Source organism: Cervus elaphus, chromosome 8, assembly GCF_910594005.1.
Source record: "Cervus elaphus chromosome 8, mCerEla1.1, whole genome shotgun sequence".
NCBI lineage: Eukaryota > Metazoa > Chordata > Mammalia > Artiodactyla > Cervidae > Cervus > Cervus elaphus.
This window is the reverse complement of record NC_057822.1, coordinates 32,966,836-32,991,178: the sequence shown is the minus strand read 5'-3', so window position 1 is coordinate 32,991,178 and position 24,343 is coordinate 32,966,836. Positions and strand designations below refer to the sequence as shown.

Below are 24,343 nucleotides of genomic sequence, written 5' to 3'. Positions count from 1 at the left end.
TTACACATTGGAAGACCATGTGAAGACAGGGAAAGAAGGCTGTCATCTACAAGCCAATGAGACCTCAGATGAAACCAACCCTGACAACATTCTGGCATCAAAGGTCTAGTGTTTATAATTGTGAGAAAATTAGCTTCTATATTGTTATTTGAGCTACTCAGTCTGTGGCATTTGTTATGGTAGCGCTACCATACTAATACATCTACTTTATAGATTTCTGAAGATTACTATATGTTATGATACTTAGTAAAATTTCAGTTATTTCAATTATTAGATAATTATGGCCAAGCCAAAGTAACAGGCAAAGAATTGCTCTTCTGACTGAGATATTGAGAAAATAACAGACAACGTATATGAGTGGATGGTTTTCAAGATATTCAGCATTAACCAATAAAAATGGTTATCACTAAGACAAAAAAAATCAATGAGATGAGCCCTAGAATGATTTTCTGATTCCCACCTTAAGGAAATTCCAGATTATTTCACAGTTTGGGGGGATTCAGGTGGATCACAGGGGTCTTCTAGGGTTGAGGAAATGGAGCTCAGAATTCAGAGTCCCAGACAAGCTAGAGTTTTCAAGACAGAGTTTAAGAGAGTAGAGAGCTCTGTAGATGGAGATCTTCAAATAGTTATATAGGTTTCTAAATTATCTAGCTGCTGTTGTTGTTCAGTTGCTACATAGTGTCTGACTTTTTGTGATCTCATGAACTGCAGCACCCCAGGCTTCCTGGTCCTTCACTATCTCCCAGAGTTGCTCAAAGTCATGTCCATTGAATCGATGATGCCATCCAACCATTTCATTCTCTGTTGCCCCCTTCTCATGCTTTCAGTTTTTCAAAGCATCAGGGCCTTGTCAAGTGAGTCAGTTCATCACATCAGGTGGCCAAAAGTACTGGAGCTTCAACTGTAGCCATTAGTCCTTCCAATGAATATTCAGGGTTGATTTCTTTTAGGATTGACTGGTTTGACTCCTTGCTGTCCAAGGGACTCTCAGGAGCCTTCTCCAGCACCGCAATTCAAAAGAATCAATTCTTCGGCATTCACCCTCTTTATGGTCCAACTTTCATATCCATACACGACTACTGGAAAAACCATAGCTTTGACCATATGGACCATTTTTGCCAAGTGATGTCTCTGCTTTTTAATATGCTCTCTAGGTTTGTCATAGCTTTTGTTCGAAGGAGCAAGCATCTTTTAATTTGCTTATCAGTGCATGGTCTGAAGCAAATATTCTATGCTGGTGAAAAAATCTACACAGAATGTTTAAAGTAAAAAATCCATAGAGTTTCATATAAGGCTGAGAAATTTTATTATCATCATCCAGAGTGAAAAATCTTATCTTTCACAGGTTTTATTTTAGTAATTGGACCAAATTACCCACAAACTAATTACTGTCCATCTAACAAAGCTTTAAAACAAGTTCTAAAAGATAAAACTGTCCTGCAATGATGTTACTATAGCCCAGAACAAACACCAAGAATATTTATTTAACATTAGTTAATATTTAAAAATAACCAGAAGCAAATAAGATAAAATCACAGTGTTTGGCATGTATGCAAACAAAAATTACCATCCATGCTTAGAAACAGAAAAACATGACCCCAAATGAGTATAAAACATCCATCAGTTGAAAGCGATCTGGAAATGACACGGATTATGTAATTAGTAGGCAAGAACATTAAAACATTTAATATAACTGCATTCCATATGTTCAAGTACCTAAAAGTTTAAGCATATTTAGCAGAGACACAGAAGATAACAACAACAAGAAAAAATACACAAATGCAACTTATAGCAATGCTAATTGCACTGAGATGAAAAATATCAATTGTCTATGCTTTCCTTTGAGTTTTGTTGTGTCTGTGTCAAACTTTGAGGTAAAGTATCTACCCAAGTGAAAGTGAAAATATTAGTCGCTCAGTTGTGTCTGATTCTTTGCAACCTCATGGACTGTAGTCCTTCAGGCTCCTCTGTCCATGGAATTCTCCAGCCAAGAATACTGGAGTGGATAGCCATTCCCTTCTCCAGGGGATCTTCCCAACCCAGGGATCAACCCCAGGTCTCCTGCATTGCAGGCAAAATCTTCCCTGTCTGAGCCACCAGGGAAGCCCTATCCATCCAAACTTTCTTGTAATTTCTTTTATGTTTCAATTAGATATTGAAGTAGGAGCTAATTTATATTTCTGTATTATTAAATAAGGTCAAACACTAATTATGTTCTCTATCACTGTATCATTGATTTTGAATGCTAGTTTTTAAAATTTTTGAGTAGTGATATGTATTAGTGTCAGTCAGGGGTTTTTGGTTTTTTTATGTCTCTATATGGCAGAGCCATTTTCTATACCTGTAGGTAGGGTAACACCTTTCCTTCTTAAACGATTCCAAAAAAGTACAGAAGAAAGCATACTTCTAAATTCATTCTACAGGGCCAGTATCATCCTGGTACAAAAATCAGGCAAAGATGTCACAAAAAAAAGAAAATAATACACCAAACACTTTCTTCCAACAACACAAGAGATGACTACACGTGGACATCACCAGATGATCAGTACTAAAATCAGACTATATTATTTGCAGCCAAAAATGGAGAAGCTTTATACAGTCAGCAAAAACAAGACCTGGAGCTGACTGTAGCTCAGATCATGAACTCCTTCTTGCAAATATCAGACTTAAATTGAAGAAAGTAGGGAAAAGCACTAAGTCACTCAGGTATGATAAAAATCAAATCCCTTATGATTATACAGTGGAAGTGACAAATAGATTCAAGATTAGATCTGATAGAGTGCCTGAAAAACTATGGATGGAGGTTCGTAACATTGTACAGGAGGTGGTGATCAAAATCATCCATGAGAAGAAGAAATGCAAAAAAGCAAAATGGTTGGCTGAGGAGGCCTTACCAATAAATGAGAAAAGAGAAGCAAAAGACAAAGGAGAAAAGGAAAGGTATACCCATCTGAATGCAGAGTTCCAAAGAATAACAAGGAGAGATAAGAAAGCCTTCCTTAGCAATCAGTGCAAAGAAAGAGAAAAACAATAGAATGGGAAAGACTAGAGATCTATTCAACAAAATCAGAGATACAAAGGGAACATTTCATGCAGTTCAGTTGCTCAGTCATGTCCGGCTCTTTGTGACCCCATGGACTGCAGCACGCCAGAATCCCCTGTCTGTCACTGCAAAGATGGGCACAATCAAGGGCAGAAAAAGTTTGGATCCAATAGAAGCAGACGATATCAAGAATTGGTGGTAAGAATACAAAGAAGAACTACAAAGAGATCTTAATGACCCAGATAACCATGATGGTGTGATCACTCACCTAGAGCCAGACATCCTGGAGTATGAAGTCAAGTGGGCCTTAGGAAGCATCACTATGAACAAAGCTAGTGGAGGTGATGGAATTTCAGTTGAGCTATTTCAAACCCTGAAAGATGATGCTATGAAAGTACTGCACTCAATATGCCAACAAATTTGGAAAACTCAGCAGTGGCCACAGGACCAGAAAAGGTCAGTTTTCATTCCAGTCCCAAAGAAAGGCAATGCGAAAGCATGTTCAAACTACTGCACAATTGCTCTCATCTCACATGCTAGCAAAGTAATGCTCAAAATTCTCCATGCCAAGCAGTACGTGAACAGAGAAATTGCAGATGTTCATGCTGGATTTAGAAAAGGCAGAGAAACCAGAGATCAAATTGCCAACATCCGTTGGGTCATAGAAAAATCAGGAGAATTCCAGAAAAACATCTACTTCTGCTTCATTGACTTTGCTAAATCCTTTGTGTAGATCAGAACAATGTGGAAAATTCTTCAAGAGATAGGAATACCAGACCACCTTTCCTGCCTTCTGAGAAAGCTGTATGCAGGTCAAGAAGCAACAGTCAGAACCAGACATGGAACAACAGACTGGTACCACATTGGGAAAGGAGTAGGATAAGGCTGTATATTGTCATCCTGCTTATTTAACTTATATGCAGAGTACACCATGAAAAACTCTGGACTGGATGAAGCACAAGCTGGAATCCAGATTGCAGGGAGAAATATCAATAACACATGATATATGCAGATAACACCACCCTTATGGCAGAAAGCAAAGCCTCTTGAAAGTGAAAGAGGGGAGTAGAAAAGCTGGCTTAAACTCAATATTCAAAAAAACTAAGATTATGGCATCTTGTCCCATCACTTCTTGGTAAATAGATGGAGAAACAATAGAAACAGTGATAGACTTTATTTTTCTTGGGCTCCAAAATCACTGCAGATGGTGACTGCCACCATAAATTAAAAGATGCTTGCTCCTTGGAAGAAAAGCTATGATAAACCTAGAAAGTGTATTAAAAATCAGATACATTACTTTACAAACAAAGGTCCATCTAGTCAAAGCTATGGTTTTTCCAGTAGTCATGTATGGATGTGAGAGTTGGACTATGAAGAAAGCTGAGTGCCAAAGAATTGATGCTTTTGAACTGTGGTGTTGGAGAAGACTCTTGAGAGTCCCTTGGACTGCAAGGAGATCAAACCAGTCAATTCCAGAGGAAATCAATCCTGAATATTTACTGGAAGCAGTGATGCTGAAGCTGAAGTTCCAATATTTTGGCCACCTATATGAAGAGCTGACTCTTTAGAAAAGACCCCGATGCTGGGAAAGATAGAAGATAAGAGAAGGGGATGACAGAGGACCGGATGATTGGATGGCATCACTGACTCAATGGACATGAGTTTGAACAAGCTCTGGGAAATGGTGAAGAGCAGGAAAACCTGACATGCTGCAGTCCATGGGGTCACACTGAGTGGGACACAACTGTGTGACTGAACATAAGCATCAACGCCTGATAAACAAAGATGCAAACATCCTCAACAAAATACATGTATCAGCAAACCAAATTCAGCAGTACTTTAAAGGGCCTTACAGCATGGTCAAGTGAGATTTATCCCAGGAATGCAAGGGTGTTTCAATATCCCCAGTCAAACAATGAAACATACCGCATTAACCAATTGAAGAATAAAAATCATAAAGCAGTTTCAAAAGATGAAGAAAAAATATGAGGTGTATTTTCATTATGTAAAGGCAGAGGGAAAAAAATAAGGCCATTAACCTATGTTTTTCTCTGATAGAGGACATAATATTACTGAATATAATTTTTAATGTTAATTTTTTCCATTTACTCATTGCTATGCTTTTTCTTATTTTACTTGAAATATGGAAATGTTTGTACCAGAAAAGAAGAACTAATTAAAACTACGATAAACACAGATAGGAAATAATAAAATGAATCAATGAAATAGAAAATAGAGACATCTATGAAATGAAAAGCTGTTTCTTGGAGAAAGTCACTACAATTGATAAATATCTAGCCGGACTGACCAGAATAAAAGGAGAGAAGATTCAAATGACCAAAACCAGGAATGAGAGAAGATCCATACGCACTGATTCTATAAACATTTAAAGAAAAGTCAGGGAATACTAAGAACAATTTTATAGCTGATAAATTCATCAAATTAGATGAAAAAATTCCGTGAAAGACATAAACTACCAAATCCCACTCAAGACGAAATAAGTCATCTGGATAGATTTTTATCTAGAAACTGGTGAGGTTGAGCATCTCATTTTAAGTTTATTGGTTTTTTATGAATATTCTTTTCATATCTTTTGCCTATTTGTAGTTGAACTCAGTAATCTTCTTTTTATTTGCTGGAATTTACTTTTTATATATTGATCACTTGGCAGTTTTAGATGTTGCAAGTAACTTCTTCCTATTTTCTATTGGTTAATTTCATCCATGTTGTCTGTTATTGAATTAGAAATACTTAAATTTAATGCACTTAAATTCATTAAATTTACCTCTCATGGATTTTGATTTTGGAGTTTGTTTTTCCTACTCCTAGATGGAAAATACTCATATATTTTCATTTAGTAGCATTATACATTTTCATTTGGGCTTATGTTTTAAATCTTGATGAATTCCAGTCTATTTGAGATTTAATATAACAATCCATCTTCATATTGATAATATTCTGAGCTCTCTATCCTATTCTGTTGGTCAGTTTGTTCTTGACCAAGCAGTTTTATTACTATGACTGTTTAATATATTTTCATAGTTTAATGAAAGCCTCTACTTCCTTTGTTTTTTTCTTCAAACTTGGCCCAAACTTTACATAGATTTTTATTTTCCTATATATACTTTTGATTAAACATGTTATCTTCCTCAAAAAGTGACACATAAAATTCTTACTGAAATTGTGTTGAATTTACAGGTTAATTTTTGGATATTTGTTACAGTGCTAAATGATTTTATCCATATACATGCTATACCTTTCCAGACATCTTTCAAATCTTTTAATGAAAGGTTTTCATATCTCTCAGTGAAAGTTCTGTGGTGCACTTTAATTTCTTTAATAAGTTCATCACAATTTTCTTGCCTTCTCTTTCAGGAAATCGTGTTAGTCAAATACTGGACATATTTATTTGTCTTTCTGGTTTTATGTATTTTTCTGTCCTATTCAGTCAGCCTGTTGTTTTTTCCACATTGCTTCACTCTGAATAATCTTTGAAATTATTTTTAAGCAATTAGTGTTTTAGTTTTCGTTAATATATATTTAATTTGAAAACCCTTTCTTGTTTTTGAGGTGTTCTTTCATTATAGAATTCCTGTCTATATTGCATGAATATTTTATGTCTGATGAAATTTTTGAAGTATTTTTTTGGTTATAGTATCTGCATCTATTCTAAGTTGTTTATCATCTATTCATCTGTTTGGGGCCCTGTTTTTCATGTGGAAGACTATCCTTTGTTATTTGATGCTAACTGGCTGACCATTCATGATTATGAATGAAGCACTTCATGCTTGGAAGAAGTTTGTGTGATTTATTAGCCACCATTTTCATTTCTTGTTGTTTAGTTGCTGACTCCTGTCTGACTCTTGAGATCCCCTGGACTGTAGCCTGTCAGGATTCTCTGTCCATGGGATTTCCGAGGCAAGAACACTGGAGTGGATTGCTATTTCCTTCTCCAGGGGATCTTCCTTACCCAGGGATCAAACCCGGGTCTCCTGCATTGGCAGGTGGATTCTTTACTACTGAGCCACGGGGGAAGCACCATTTTCATTGGGGCTTCCCAAATGTTGATGTCTCTAGAGAATGAACTAGCAGATATGAACTTCCAGAGATATAAGCCTAGTTTCTATGTTCCAGAGCTGATTAGAAGAAAAGGACTTGGGGGATTGCGGTGGGTGTCTCAGCCATTCAATTGTAGACTGCTGCTTAATTCCTTTGTAATGTGGAACCTCACTTTGCTCTACTCCAAAATGGGGTCCCTGAGTTAGAGCCTCTATTGTTGAATTTCTTTAGACAATACATCTTGCAACTTTTCTATTCATGAAAACAAAATGGAACCACAGACTTGCAAACCTAACTGCTCTTAAATAGACTGAGTAGAGTCCTCTGTATAAAGGTTCCTGCCTTTGCTTGACTCTAGCCTCTTTGTTACCATTCTCTGTAAGCTCTTAGCTTTGCACTCTTCTCTGCTAAGTCACTATTGTTTTTCCATGTTTCCTGTTTCTTATGTTTCAGTTTGGAATTACAGATGCCTCCTGCTCTCATCAAGCACAATGTATATTATTGCTCTGATTGTTTTTTGATATATCTTTACCTTGCTGTGTTAAATTGAAAGTCAGAAATGTATATTTTCTATTATTCATTGGTTCAGAGTGGTCATATTAGTTTCTGCACAGAAGAAGAATTCCATAAAGGTTTTAGATTGAATGTATATCTGTCATGTATACAAACATGAAGTGATAATGATTTCATTCAATAAATATTTTACTAAAGTTTCATTCACTATGCTAGGTAACAGAGAACTACATCCTTGTAAGAACTGTTTGACACTTGAAGTTAGTGGTAAATGCTATGGAAAGAAATACAGTAGATAAAATTATAGCAACAGATTAAAAGGATGTTTAAAACATGTAGTTCAACTAAGCCTCTTCCCCTCTTCATTATTGCTTAAAATTAAGCATATATATATATATATATATATATATATACACATACATATATATATATAATATGTATATAATTAACACAGGATCAAATGAATCACTGAAAGTTATACTTAGAAGTAAAAATGATACTTGTATTGGTTAGTAGGGTTTGTAATTATTTTACAGGAAGTATATCTCTACTCCTTGTGTTCCCTGCCTTGGGAGAACTGGTAAAATAAAGCTATTTAATGAATTGTGGTTTAAATACCCTTTGGAAATCTAAGTTTCTATTGAAAAATGTATATAATGCAGTTATATTGCTTTGTTTATGGAGCTGGAGGAGGGAAAGAAAGAAACCTGAGGCTAATAGGAATAGATTACATCTCACTTATGGAACATAGATTAAAATAATACATTTTATTGTGGATCTCCCTTCAGAGTTCAAACTAAATATCATTTACTTTTTTCTATTTAAGTAATAGCCTCAGGGCTTTTAAAAGAAAATCACTGTCAGAGGTGACCTAATATATCACCAATATAGTTTCTTCCTATCACAGTATCATTGACAAAATATTGTGTTAGCAATATCATCTTTTTTGTCTTGAAATGATAAAATAGAAAAAGGCATCCCAAATAAATTTTTTTTCCAGTAAAAGTAGTCCTAGTTTATTCTCTGTTGTCTTGCTTTGTTTTATTAAAAAAAGAAACAATATAGAATACCTTCCTGTTTACTGTTTTGAAATGAATATTTATTTGGTCTATTTAAATTCATAATTTAGTTTCTTGCAGATATTTATTTTATGGTAGTGATTTAATTTAAAGATTCTCTAGTATCAGTGCATTTCCACTAAAATTATTAAACATTTAAATTATTTTAGTGTACATCAGTTATTTTTTATCACAGTATTTAAACAACTATTTGGCATGTAGAATGAGTGTTGTGTGTGTGTGGAGAGTAGTTGTTAAGTTTGGGATTAACTCAGACATATAGCTTCCAAAATTAAATATATAAAAGTGGGTGCATAGTGAAATTACTCCTGCCACCATGGTCCTGTCTCTACCCCATCTCCATACCCTAAGTGGAAGTAAACACTCCCTATATCTTGTGTCTTTCCAGAGGTCTTAGTTATGTATAAACAGGCCTGAATATATATTCCTGCTTGCCCTTGTTTATATAAAATTTAGCATATTTAAAAATTTTTCTGTTTGACCAAAATGTTTTCTTGTTTGACCAATGTATAGGAGTCACTCAGCTTGTTTCTGGATTTTTTTTGTTTTTCAGGGAAAATGCTCCATGTGTAGCTGTAGATTTGGTTTGTCAAAGGGCAGACAGGAATTCAGGAGCTTACTATGTGATCATCGGGGTTTGTGTGTATGTGTGTGTATGTGTATGAAAGTGAAAAGTGAAAGTGAAGTTGGCCAGTCGTGTCTGACTCTTTGTGACTCCATGAACTGTAGCTCACCAGACTCCTCTATCCATGGGATTTTCTAGGCAAGAATACTGGAGTGGGTTGCTATTTTCTTCTCCAGCTATGTGTATGCTCGGTGATAAATATTCACCTGTTCTTATGTTTATGCCGCTCCCTTCCTACTCTTAAATTTCCTTCTGGAATTTGTTTCCATATAAGACTTGAATTAGGAATATAATATAATAGTTTTCCAAATAACCAATTGACCAGTTTCATTTATTGAATGTTACAAATCTCATAGTTCTTCAGGCATTCTATCAGATCTAATCCCTTGAATTTGTCACTTCCACTGTATAATCATAAGGGATTAGATTTAGGTCATACCTGCATGGCCTAGTGGTTTTCCCTACTTTCTTCAATTTAAGTCTGATTTTTGCAATAAGGAATTCATGATCTGAACCATAATCAGCTCCTGGTCTTGTTTTTGCTGATTGTAAAACATTATTTATTACATAATGGTACTTTTCCCCTAATATTTAAATGGTAGAATTATCATGTTCTAAATTTTAGTTTTCTTTTTGTTGATTTTATGGCATTATTTTTCACTATTTCAATGATGTCATAAGTTTTAATATATATTTAAATATTTATTTCACCTTTATCTTAGAATTTTCATGTTCCAGATAAACTTTAGCAATTCATTTAGTTCTTTAGCAGAATATGCTGCTGATATTTTGATTTAAAGTAGATTATATTTTAAAAATTTTGAAATAAACATATAAAATCAAAAACATTATGGACTGAAACTATCAATTGATAATTTTTTTTGTTTTCAAATTGCATTTCTAGTTTATACATTTAAATATATTTCCTTACAAATATCAACCAAAATATGTTTTAGATGTCTACTCTAAACACACAGTATAATACTTCCTATTAAAACTAGAAGGGTACTACTCTGTGATGACCTGGAGGGATGGGATTGTGGGGTGAGATGGAGCCTCAAGAGGGAGGGGATATATGTACACCAGGAATATTGAAGGTAATCCATAGTTTTGTGGATGTCTTAACATAAAAATTTTAAGTAGTTTTTGACCAGTTTCCCTGAAATCTTTTACCTATCCCTATGTTACTATTTAGATACATTTTTATCATCTAAAACTCTCATTTCCTTTTTTCTCCTCATGTGTCTCCATATAGCTTAGGTTAGTATATGTCATTAAATAAAGAATGAAACTTTTTGAGGGTTCTGCTTATTTAAATTTATATCCAGAGGGACATCAGATATTTTTCTGTATCATTCCTCAGCCAAATGCCTCATTCAACTCTAAATTAGTGAAAGCCCAGCCTATATTTATTTCTTCATTGACTACTACCTTAAGATTCTTTTCTTGCTATTGCCTGGAGTAAAGCCTCACTTCAGTGAGATCATGTTTTTCATTTGATGTGGATGTTTTTTAATAGTTTCAGATCATAAAAGGCATGGACACAAACCTATGTAACAATAGGTTTCTGCTTGTACTTGTTTTCTTTCTTCTTTTATTTCTCAATCCATTCATCTGCCTGATGCAAAATAGATATTGTTTCTGTTAATGTTACATCAGGAAGTAAAAAATAAAAATCCAACTGAAAGAAAATATTTGACTAAGCATCATGATTTGGAATATACTCAAATTCGTATAACTTAGTTTAAACAGTCATATTTATGTTATCTGTGATATTCCCTCAGTAAATGGATTTCATTTGCTTAGGTGAGTGAGTAATGAACAGTATTAGAACAATACCCTGTTTAGAGCTCTTGAAATCTACAGTTGATGGTATCTTCATAATAATGATCTACTTGTGGTTCAGTGGTAAAGAATCCACCTGCCAAAGCAGGGGATTCGGGTTCAATCCCTGAGTCAAGAAGATCCCCTTGGGGAAAGAAATGGCAACCCACTCCATTATTCTTGTCTGGGAAATCCTATGGACAGAGGGGCCTGGCAGGCTATAGTCCATGGGGTCACAAAGAGTCAAAGACTTAGCAATTAAACAACAACAGCAAATAATAATCTACCTTCCTTTTTAATTTTTTAGTTTCCATTTACTTTTCTCACTCTGTTTTTGTTTCTAAATACATGTTTGCACACATACATACTCAACCTCCATTTTCTTTAATTTTATATATTTTTGGACAATTTTGAATAGTTGGAAAATTTTTTAATTTTCAAATTTTTGTCCTATTTCCTGAATTTTTATGACATATAATAATATTTTCATGAGACAGTAATTATCATTAAGAATGAATTATTTTGAAATTTAAAAGTTTAGCTCATTCCAGGCTATGGTATATGGAGAAATTAGAATGCTAAGAAAGGATAAAGTTACAATTATAGTGAAATTATAGTAAAAAATAGATTATATATCTTTAATGCATTTATATATTTTTAAAAATTTTCTTTTTCAAATAATCTGTATACTGACTGGTCTAAAATTAATTTTCTTCTCAAGCTGATGTACATTTAAAGTGCATTCTTTTGATTTGTATTCACACGCATAATCCTATTATCTCCTTGTAAAGATATTTTGTTCTGTTTTAATGAGGAAGAAGTCTGAAAATGAAAGAATTCTTTGTAAGTGTCTTGTGCGTTTTCACCTCTAAATGATGTATGTTTTTTACTTGAAATGTAAGAAATTTTTATTTGAAAGCATTCCAAAGTGTTTTTTAAATCAATTTTTATTAGAGTATAGTTGCTTCACAAAGTTGTATTAGATTCTATTGTACAGCAAAGTGAATCAACTATATATATACGTGTGTTGTCACTCAGTTGTGTCCTACTTTTTGTGATCTTGTGGACTGTAGCCACCAGGCTCCTCTGTCCATGGAATTTTCCAGGCAAGCATACTGGAGTGGTTGTCACTTTCTACTCCCAGGGATCTTCCTGATTTAGGGATAGAATCCACATCTCTTGCATCTCCTGCATTGGTAGGTGGATTCTTTCCAACTAGTGTCACATGGGAAGCCCCATCCATATACATATATCCCCTTTTTTTGGATTTCCTTCCCATTTAGGTCACCACAGAACAATGATTAGAGTTCCCTGAAGTTTGTAAAGTAGGTTCTTATTTGTTGTCTATTTTACACATAGTATCAATTGTGTTTATATGTCAATCCCAATTCATCCCACAACTTCCCACCCCACCCTTTTGGTGTCCATACATTTGTTTTCTATGTCTGTGTCTCTATTTCTGTTCTACAAGTAAGATCATCTACACCATTTTCTAGGTTTGACATACACATATTAATATATGATAGTTTCATTTTTTCTTTCTGATCTTACTTCACTCTGTATGACAGTGTCAAGGTCCATCCACGCCTCTGTAAGTGACCCTATTTCATTTTTATGACTGAGTAATATTCTATTATGTAAGCATAGCACAACTTCTTTATCCATTCCTCTGTTGATGGACAGTTAGACCGACTCTATGTCCTGGCTATTGTAAATATTGCTACAATGAACATTCGGTTGCATGTGTCTTTTTGAATGATGGTTTTCTCTGGCTGTATGCCCAGTAACGGGGGTAACAGATTTAATAGTGGTCCATAAGTTAATAATACTTTATTAATCATGTGTCTATAAAATATATTAATTTTTATAAGTATATTTTATGTTTATTATATTTATTTTATAATGTTCTTGATTTTTATAATTTTATTACAAATATACATTCACTGGATCATTGAAAAAGCAAGAGAGTTCCAGAAAAAATATCTATTTCTGCTTTATTGACTATGCCAAAGCCGTTGACTGTGTGGATCACAATATACTTTGGAAAATTCTTCAAGAGATGGGAATACCAGACCACCTGACCTACTTCCAGAGAAACTGTATGCATGTCAGGAAGCAACAGTTAGAACTTGACACGGAACAACAGACTGGTTCCAAATAGGAAAAGGAGTATGTCAAGGCTGTATATTTAACTTATATGCAGAGTACATCATGAGTACGCTGGGCTGGAGGAAGCATAAGCTGGAATCGAGATTGCTGGGAGAAATATCAATAACCTCAGACATGCAGATGACACCACCCTTATGACAGAAAATGAAGAAGTAGTAAAGAGCCTCTTGATGAAAGTGAAAGAGGAGAGTGAAAAATTTGGTTTAAAGCTCAACATTCAGAAAACTAAGATCATGGCATCTGGTCCCATTACTTCATGGCAAATAGATGGGGAAACAGTGGAAACAGTGGCTGACTTTATTCTTCTGGGCTCCAAAATCACTGCAGATGGTGATTGCAGCCATGAAATTAAAAGATACTTACTCCTTGAAAGGAAAGTTATGACCAACCTAGATACCATTTTATTTTTTATTTATTTATTTTTCCATTTATTTTTATTAGTTGGAGGCTAATTACTTTACAATATTGTAGGGAGGTGGGGGGGGTGGGATGGGGAATACATGTAAATCCATGGCTGATTCATGTCAATGTATGGCAAAAACCACTACAATAGACAGCATTTTAAAAAGCAGAGACATTACTTTGCCAACAAAGGTCCATCTAGTCAAAGCTATGGTTTTTCCAGTAGTCATGTGTGGATGTGAGAGTTGGACTATAAAGAAAGCTGAGTGCCAAAGAATTGATGATTTTGAACTGTGGTGTTGGAGAAGACTCTTGAGAGTCCCTTGGACTGCAAGGAGATCCAACCAGTCCATCCTAAAGGAGATCAGTCATGAGTACTAATTGGAAGGACTGATGCTGAAGCTGATACTCCAACTTGGCCACCTGATGCAAAAAACTGACACGTTGGAAAAGACTGTAATGCTGGGAAAGTTGAAGGTGGGAGGAGAAGGGGACAACAGAGGATGTGATGATTGGATGGCATCACTAACTCAATGGACATGAATTTCAGTAATGGGAGTTGGTGATAGACAGGGAGGCCTGGTATGGTGCATGGGGTTGCAAAGAGTCAGATATGACTGAACTGAACTGATGATACCAATATTATTAAATGTTAATAAAAATGTTTTAATGGCTTATATTTCTTGATTTAGTTTTATTCATTCAACTAGCATCTTATTAATGCTTTCTACTTGTTAGTTATGTACTAGGGACATGGAGATAAAAACAAAGTGTCTTTATCCTTGATAATCTGTTTAAGAATATTAATAAAATTTTCTGTCAGAAAACTCTGTCATAGACAAATGTAATACTTTTGATTCTTTGAGCTCTCTCACTGTGTTCAGAATATCTTTTTAGTTAGTTTTATGTTTTAATTATAGAAAATTTAAAATACCCATAATAGTAGAATGGTACAAAGTATCTCTGCATACCATTACTCAGCTTTGAAAACCATCAGCTATATATCTGTTAAATTTTCTGTTTTTCTGGTTTTTCTTTCCTTCTCTGAAATTTTTAAAATAAATCCTGACATTGTATCAATTCACTCATAAATACTTCAGAATGTTTCTCTAATAGATAAAATTTAAAAAAACCCTATAATAGCATTCTTAGATTAACATTATTGATTGTAATTCTTTATATTATCTAAAACCTATTCCTCATTCAGTTTCCTTTAGTTGCGTAGAATAGTGGTTCTCCAACCTCCAGGATTTAATGCCTGATGATCTGAGGTGGAGCTGATGTAATAATAATAGAAATACAATGTGTGATAAATGTAATGCACTTGAATTATCCCCAACCATCCCTCCCTACCACTGTCCATGGGAAAACTGTCTTCCATGAAACTGGTCCCTGGTGCCAAAAAAGTTGTAGACCACTTTCATCGGATTCATTTTAACAACACAAACTGTGACTGAAAATTTGAAGAATCAAGACTATTAATTTTATCCTTTCATCAATGTTTAAGAATAAAAAGCTGGGTATTGGTTTTCTATGCCTTTACCTTCTAAAGCAGAATAATAACTGTCATCCTACAGAGATCATTTCTGAATGATCTGCACACTTTACAAATGGAATGACTGTGTTTATTCTCATTTCAGTTTAGAAGGTCAGCAAGTACATAAACTTCTTGCATTGTAATGGCAATGTGATGTCATGCAAGTTTTCTGAGAAGGAATGCAATTACTGTCAGGTGCCTCAAATCACTGCAGGTAATTGCAATCATTTTTAAGGAGAAACAAGGGGAAAGAGAAACTTCACGGATTAAAACAATAGTTCACAGCTATGTGGCAGCTTTTGTGGGCCCTTGTTTTTCAACAACTGAATTACAATGGGAAGATCATAACAAATTCAAATTATATTACCTATCTAAAAATAATGTTCTAATTTAAAGAGAAATGTTTGCTTGTCTGAATCCTTACATATTTAATCTAAACCACAAGTTACATTTTAGTCATTGAATGTTGGTTATATTTTAAAAGATTTCTGAGTATATTTGTAGAGTTACAGTACACATATTTTAATTTTATGTATTCTCACAATGAGAGATGTGCAAATGCCAAAAAAATCCAAAACCTTGTTAAATTTTAGTTTACTGTCTTTTTCTAAAAATGTAATTTTGCAATGGGCTATGAGATTGATATCAATAACCTCAGATATGCAGATGACACCACCCTTATGGCAGAAAGTGAAGAACTAAAAAGCCTCTTGATGAAAGTGAAAGAGGAGAGTGAAAAAGTTGGCTTAAAGGTCAACATTCAGAAAACTAAGATCATGGCATCTGGTCCCATCATTTCATGGCAAATGGATGGGGAAACAGTGTCAGACTTTATTTTTGGGGGCTCCAAAATCCCTGGAGATGGTGACTGCAGCCATGAAATTAAAAGATACTTACTCCTTGGAAGGAAAGTTATGACCAACCTAGACAGCATATTAAAAAGCAGAGACATTACTTTGCCCACAAAGGTCCATCTAGTCAAGGCTATGGTTTTTCCAGTGGTCATTATGGATGTGAGAGTTAGACTGTAGCTCAGAAAGCTGAGCGCCAAAAAATTGATGCTTTTGAACTGTGGTGTTAGAGAAGACTCTTGAGAGTCCCCTGGACTTCAAGGAGTTCCAACCAGTCCATTCTAAAGGAGATCCGTCCTGGGTGTTCATTGGAAGGACTGGGAGGCCTGGCGTGCTGTGATTCATGGGGTTGCAAAGAGTAGGACAAGACTGAGCGACTGAACTGAACTGAACTGATGAGATTGATTTATACAGATGATCTTTTTCTAATTATAAATATGTAAACACTGGTGACTCAGTGGTAAATAGTCCACTTGCCAATACAAGAAATGCAGGAGATGTAGATTCTATTCCTGGGTTGGAAAGATCTCCTGGAGGTTCTTCTCCTGAAGGATCCCCCTGTGGAGGAGGAAATGGCAACCCACTCCAGTATTCTTGTCTGGAAAACCCCTTAGACAGAGGAGCCTGGTGGACTAAAATGCCATGGTTTTGCAGAGTTGGACGCTACTGAACACACATGCACATTCAGCAATTTTAGTTCTCTGTGAGGCTTTGCTAAATACACTGATGTTCAACAAAATACAGGTACACTTATTAATACTCTGAAGATCAAAACCTGGCTAATGATTAACAAGGGAAGATTTTAAATTATTCTTACACTGGCTTATGAATGACAATCACTGTTTTAAATACAGTATTCTTCAGTTCAGTTACTCAGTTGTGTCTGACTGTTTGCGACCGCATGGACTGCAACACACCAGGCCTCCCTGTCCATCACCAACTCCCAGAGTTTACTAAAACTCATGCCCATCGAGTTGGTGATGCCATCCAGCCATGGCTTCCTCTGTTGTCCCCATCCTCCTGCGTTCAGTCTTTCCCAGGGTCTTTTCAAATGAGTCAGTTCTTTGCATCAGTTCAGTTCAGTCGCTCGGTCGTGTCTGACTCTTTGCGACCCCCATGAATCGCAGCACGCCAGGCCTCCCTGTCCATCACCAGCTCCCAGACTTTACTCAAACTCATGCCCATCGAGTCGGTGATGCAATCCATCAGGTAGCCAAATTATTGGAGCTTCAACTTCAGCATCAGTCTTCCAATGAATATTCAGAACTGATTTCCTTTAGGATTGACTGGTTTGATTTCCTTGCAGTTCAAAGGACTCTCAAGAGTCTTCGCTAGCACCACAGTTAAAAAACGTCAATACTTCAGTGCTCAGCTTTCTTTCTGTTCCAACTCTCACATCAACATATGACTATTGGAAAAACCATAGCTTTGACTAGATGGACCTTTGCTGGCAGACTAATGCCTCTGCTTTTTGATATGCTGTCTAGGTTTGTTATAGCCTTTTTCCCCCCAAGGAACAAGCATCTTTTAATTTCATGGCTGCAGTCACCATCTGCCATGATTTTCTAACCCCCCAAAATAAAGTCTGTCACTGTTTCCAGTCTGTCACTAGTATTCTTCAGTATGTTTATAATTCACTTAGATGTTTTCTTGCATTTTCCCCTTTTATTAGACCATAAATCCTATACACGTAAAAATCAACTGTAAAAGTCAAGTGAGATTCATCATGTTGATGTTTGACAGAAAACAACAAAATTCTGTAAAGCAATTATCCTTAAATTAAAAAATAATTAAATTAAAAAAAAATTCCTAATCCCCCCCAAAAAAGTCAAGTGAGATTCAAAGGTGAAAACCAAACTTCTCTCTACCTCACTCAGCCTAAATGTGGACATGTATTGCTCATATACTGCTTATATATTATAAATGTTGAATTATGCACACAGTATTAACTCAGGAATTAAATGTGAAATTATGTCATCATGTTTATTCCAAGTGCTTCTTATTTGTACTTTTCCCTTTATAATGATGCTTCTGTAAGAGGAAAAGAACCTATTATATTAAGGTTAATGGATCCTGGAAGCAGTCTGGAACATAATGAAGTATTAGGATATGGAGGTCACAAGCATAGTGGGTTGATTATTACTTGGAGAAAAATAAACCTAGAAACTATGGTTTGAAAATTTCATCTAACTACATGAACCAATAAAGCCAGTAATGTGTCATTTTTCCTTCACAGGAAAAATAAATCCATATATATTTCAAGCAGTTCTAGCAGGACAAATAGAATATGCTTAGATTCAAATAGAATCTGCTTAGATTCTATAACTTACAATGTTAGTGTACTAAGTTTCAGCAAACCTGAAAAAACCAGTTATGATTTTAATGCTCCTTGACATGGAAATAAAAATTCAAAAAGCATTGAAAAAGAAAAATAGGAAAAGATTCCTTCTTAATCCAGATTCTCATATTTTTTTTTTAAAAATGTAGCTTCTTTTGTCATCTGTATATTTAGTTTTCCTGGCATAAGTTATATGCTTATGTGTTTCTTGATATATCATCTCTAAGTAAAATCTATTGTTTCTGCAGAATGGAAGGTTAGAACTAGTTCTTTTTGATCCTTGCACTTCCTAGCTCTTAAGAGTTACTTTTGTTTTTGTTTTATCAATTGGATACATTAATACACTGAATTAATAAGTTCATCTTTATTTCTTTATCCACCTATTTTGAAGTTATGTTTGACATTACACAATGAATAATGAATGAATTTAGCATCTATTAATTTTCCTTCAATGTCTGTCCACATCTCAAATTCTGTCTGATATCAGTTCAGTCGTGTCTGACTCTTTGCGACCCCATGGACTAAAGTCCGCCAGGCTTCCCTGTACTTCACTATCTCCCGGAGTTTGCTCAAACTAATGTCCATTGAGTAAGTGATACCATCCAAACATCTTATCCTCTGTTGACCTATCCTCCTGTCCTCAGTCTTTTCCCAGCATCAGGGTCTTGTCCAGTGAGTTGGCTCTTCACATCAGATGGCCAAAGTATTGGAGCTTCAGCTTCAGCATCAGTCCTTCCAGTGACTATTCAGGATTTATATCCTTTCAGATTGATTGGTTTGATCTCCTTGCTGTCCAAGGGACTCTCAAGAATCTTCTCCGGCACCTCCAGGTTTGTATGTAAAAGAGTATAAATTTTTGACCTCTAACCATTTTTTTCTGCCTAAAGAAGTATATTCATGCATATAGAACAATAAGATCCTCTTTTCTTAAATTTCTTACCAAGAATCGTGCCATATTTTCATTTGCTGTATTTGATCAAAGACTTTAAAAAACAATGTTTGCTTATTGAAGAATTTCCAACTGCATTTATTATTATTCTTTTGACAATAAAAAAAGTTTGCCTTTTGCTGTATTACCAATATACTATAGCTCATTGAATACATTATGTCTTTAATGTGCTAATCAGTAATGATTTCCTACTTGATCCTTTGGTCAGCTGTCATTCTGAAATTTCTTTCTTTTTTGTTTTGTATTCCTGTTGTACATACACCTTTTCTTGAATTTCAATTTATGCCTGTCAATTCCTTTTTCTTAAACTCCTTGTTCACTTTCTTTGAGTGGAAATGTCTTCCAGAAATTAAAAAACATGGACATGTTTTCTGAATTTTTACATGCCTAAAATTTCTTTTTCTGCTTTTATATTTTATTGATAATATCATTGCCAGGGAATTCAGTATTGAAAACAATTTCCTACAGTATGTTGAAGACATTTCTCCATTGAGTTCAGAGTTGCTTAACAAGGACTCAAATACTAATTGACATTTTCTTGGCAGGGCAGGGAGGGGAACATTCTGTGTGCATCATGATCCTTGTTTTGAGGTTTAACAAGATGTGTCAAAGTACCTTTGTTTTGCCCTATGACATCTTTAGTTCTGAAGACTCCAATTTTAGCCATGAAACAGTTCATGCTATTAATTATTACCTTCTAGTCTTTTATCTCTTTTTTCTTTTCCTGGAAAATATGTTTATTGAGGTTGACCTTCTTGAATTAATCTTCTATGTTTCTCTTTTGTGCATGCTAAGTCGCTTCAGTCATGTCTGAATCTTTGCAACCTATGGGCGATAGCCCACCAGGCTCCTCTGTCCGTAGGATTCTCCGCAAGAATACTGGAGTGTGTTGCCATGCTTTCCTCCAGGGGAGTCTTCCTGACCCAGCAATCAAACTAGAGTCTCTTGCATCCCCTGCATTGGGAGGCAGGTTCTTTACCACTAGCGCCACTTGGGAAGCCCATGTTTCTCTATGTTGCATCATTTTGATCTTTTCAATATCTACTATTGTAGGCAAAAATCCCTTAGAAGGAATGGAGTAGCCCTCATAGTCAACAAACAAGTCAGAAATGTAGTACTTGGGTGCAATCTCAAAGACGACAGAATGATCACAGTTTGTTTCCAAGGCAAACCATTCAACATCACAGTAATCCAAGTCTATGCCCAATGTGTAATGCTGAAGAAGTTGAAGTTGAATGGTTCTATGAAGACGTACAAGACCTTCTAGAACTAACACACACACACACACACACACACACACTCACACACACACAAAAGATGTCCTTTCCATCATAGGTGATTGGAAGAAAAGTAGGAAGTCGAAAGATATGTGGAGTAATAGGCAAGTTTGACGTCAGAGTATAAAGTGAAGCAGGGCAAAGGCTAACAGAACTTTGCAAAGAGAGCACACTGGTCATAGCATACACTCACTTTCAAAAACACAGGATATGACTCCACACATGGACATCACCAGACAGTCAATACTGAAATCAGATTGGTTTCATTCTTTGCAACCAAAGATGGAGAAGCTCTAAAGAGTCAGCAAAAACAAGAATGGGAGCTGACCATGGCTTAAATCATAAGCTCCTTATTGCAAAATTCAGACTTAAATTGAAGAAAGAAGGGAAAAACACTAGGCTATTCAGGTGTAATCTAAATCAAATCCCTTACAGTTATACAGTGGAAGAGGCAAATAGATTCAAAGGATCTGAAGTACACAAGGTCCCTGAAGAACTGTGGATGGAGGTTCATAAGATTGTACAGGAGATGGTGACCAAAATCGTCCCAAAGAAAATGAATGCAAGAAGGCAAAATGGTTGTCTGAGGAGGCCTTACAGATAACTGAGAAAAGAAGAGAAACAAAAGGCAAAGAAGAAAGGGAAAGATATACCCAGTTGAATGCAGAGTTCCAGTACTAGGAAGGAAAGCAAAGAAAACGTTCTCAAGTGAACAATGCAAAGAAATAGAAGAAAGAAATAGAATGGGAAAAAAAATTAGAGATATCTTCAAGAAAATTAGAGATACCAAGGGAACGATTCATGATAAGATGGGCACAATAAAGGACAGAAATGGTACAGACCTAACAGAAGCAGAAGAGATTAACGAGAGGTGGCAAGAATACACAGAAGAACTATAAAAGAAGGTCTTAATGACCCAGATAACCAAGATGATGTGGTCACTCATGTAAAGCCAGATATATCCTGGAGTGTGAAGTCAAATAGGCCTTATGAATCATTACTATGAACAAAGCTAGTGGAGGTGATGGAATTCCAGCTGACCTATTTCAAATTCTAAAAGATGATGCTGTTGAAGTGTTGCATTCAATATGCCAGCAAATTTGGAAAACTCAGCAGTGGCCACTGCTGGATCAGTTCAGCACAACTGGGTGAGAGACGGGTGATGCTGAACTTAAGAAAAACCAAAGACAGAATAACAGGAAAGATGGGACTGGGGGACTCAAGACCTTGAGAGTCAAGAGCCCTGCTGACCGATTCCACATTGCTTTTATTGAGCTCTTGTTATGCAAAAAGTATCTCTGTTTTTTTTGAGAATATGTTTCCCATGTTCCCAGTCACATCCCCAGTTAATGTTTTTCTTTGAACTTCTATGATTTTTTTTTTTTTTTCTGTACAAGGGGCTCCAGATGGCTGGGAGCAAAGATCCCTGCAGGAACATCAGAGAAATAATCAGTGCATGCACAAGCAGCATTCTAACTTGTGCTGACCCAGTGTTCCTAAGTCTGCACCCCTCCATCTGCTCAAGCAGATCACTCTGACCCCAGCCAATCAGCCCATTACTCTGGTTAATTTTTGTTTCTGTTTCCTGTTATTTTTTCTCATGGTTTTGCAAAGACATCTGGCAAATATTTTCCCACAGGCCACAAGACTGGAAAATGTCTGTTTTCATTCAGATCCCAAAGAACAGCAATGCTGAAGAATGTTCAAACTACTGTATAATTGTGCTCATTTCACACGCGAGCAAGGTCATGCTCAAAATTCTTCAGGTTAGGCTTCAACAGTATGTGAACTGAGAACTTTCACATGTACAAGCTGAATTTAGAAGAGACAGAGGAACCAGAGATCAAATCACCAACATCCACTGGCTCATAGAAAAAGCAAGAGAATTCCAGAAAATCATTTACTTCTGCTTCATTGACTATGTGAAAGCCTTTGACTATGTGGATCACAATAAACTGTGGAAAAATTCTTCAAGAGATGGGAATACCAGACCACCTTACCTGCCTCCCGAGAAAGCTGTATGCAGGTCAATAAGCAACTGTTAAAACCAGACATGGAACAACTGACTGTTTCCAAATGGGGAAAGGAGTACATCAACGCTGTACATTGTCACCTTGCTTATTTAGCTTATATGCAGAGTACATCATGTGAAATGCCAGGCTGGATGAATCAGAAGCTGGAATTGAGACTGCTTGGAGAAATATGAACAACCTCATATGTGCAGATGATATCACTTTAATGGCAGAAAGCAAAGAGGAACTAAAGAGCCTTTTGATGAAGGTGAAAGAGAGTGAAAAAGCTGGCTTAAAACTCAAAATTCAAAAAACAAAGATCATGGCATTCAGTCCCATCACTTCATGGCAAATAGATCAGGAAAAATGTGGAAATGGTGGCAGATTTTATTTTCTGGGGCTCCAAAATCACTGCATATGGTGACTCTAGCCATGAATTTAAAAGACGCTTGCTCCTTGGAAGGAAAGCTGTGACAAACCTAGACAGCGTATTAAAAAGCAGAGACATCACTTTGCTGACAAATGTCTGTATAGTCAAAGTGACAGTTTTTCCAGTAATCACGTGTAGATATGAGAGTTGGACCATAAGGAAGGCTGATTGCTGAAGAATTGATGCTTTCAAACTGTGATGCTGGAAAAGAATTTTGAGAGTATCTTGGACTGCAAGAAAATCAAACCAGTCAATCCTAAAGGAAATCAATCCTGAATATCCATTGAAAAGGCCTGATGCTGAAGTTGAAGCTCCAATACTTTGGCCACCTGATGGGAAGAGTCAACTCATTGGAAATGACCCTGATTCTGTGAAAGATTGAGAGCCAGAGGAGAAAGGGAAAGCATAGGTTCAGATAGTTGAATGGCATCACTGACTCAGTGGACATGAGTTTGAGCAACTCTTGGAGATGGAGGAGGACAGGGAAGCCTAGAATACTGCAGTCCATGGGTTCAGAGAAAGATAAAACTTAATGACTGAACAGCAATAACAATTTGCAAATTTCTGTGGTAACACCTCTTATTTCCTGCACTGCAGCATGTAGAACAACTAGAGAAAATTTTCATGATACACAACCACTTCCTAAAATTTTTGAACATGTCCTGTGCTGAGCACCATATTGAGTATCTTATATTTATTAACTTTATTCATATACACAAGAATTCTGTGAGTTTTATACCACTATTAACTACCTTTTAATAGTATCACTGACTCAACTGACATGACATTTAGCAAACTCTGGGAGATAGTGAAGAACAGGGAAGCCTGGTGTCCTGCAGTCTATGTGGTTGCTGAGTTGGACACAATTTAGCAATTGAAGAAAAAGTATAAAACTCCACTTTACACAGTTGGAAACTGAAACTACAATGATTATGAGATTTTCCCAAGGTGAACAAATAACTGAACAACCAAGCCAATGTTACAATCCTACAGTCCCTAAGCCTAGGAGCTAAATTATATCACTACTGGGATGTACACGTTAAAAATTGGCTCTCTGACCTTTTGAGATGGCCCACACCTTGTCTGTGAAGGGTGCTTCTGTCTAAATAAATCCACGTCTTACCTTAAAAAGAAAATAAAATGTTAATAATCACAGAAGTGTTGCTTGAGAACATTCAAAAACTTACTGGTTGTATTAGTCACTAAGTATCAAAGTATTTATTTTAAACAAA

The 24,343-nt window shown here is 35.8% G+C and overlaps 1 protein-coding gene across 1 annotated transcript in view; it reads left to right on the top strand.

Moving 5' to 3' along the window:
* SPAG16 (sperm associated antigen 16) overlaps positions 1-24,343 on the top strand; it is a 965,654-nt gene that overhangs the window by 185,118 nt on the left and 756,193 nt on the right. The gene's annotated exons all lie outside the window — the stretch shown is intronic.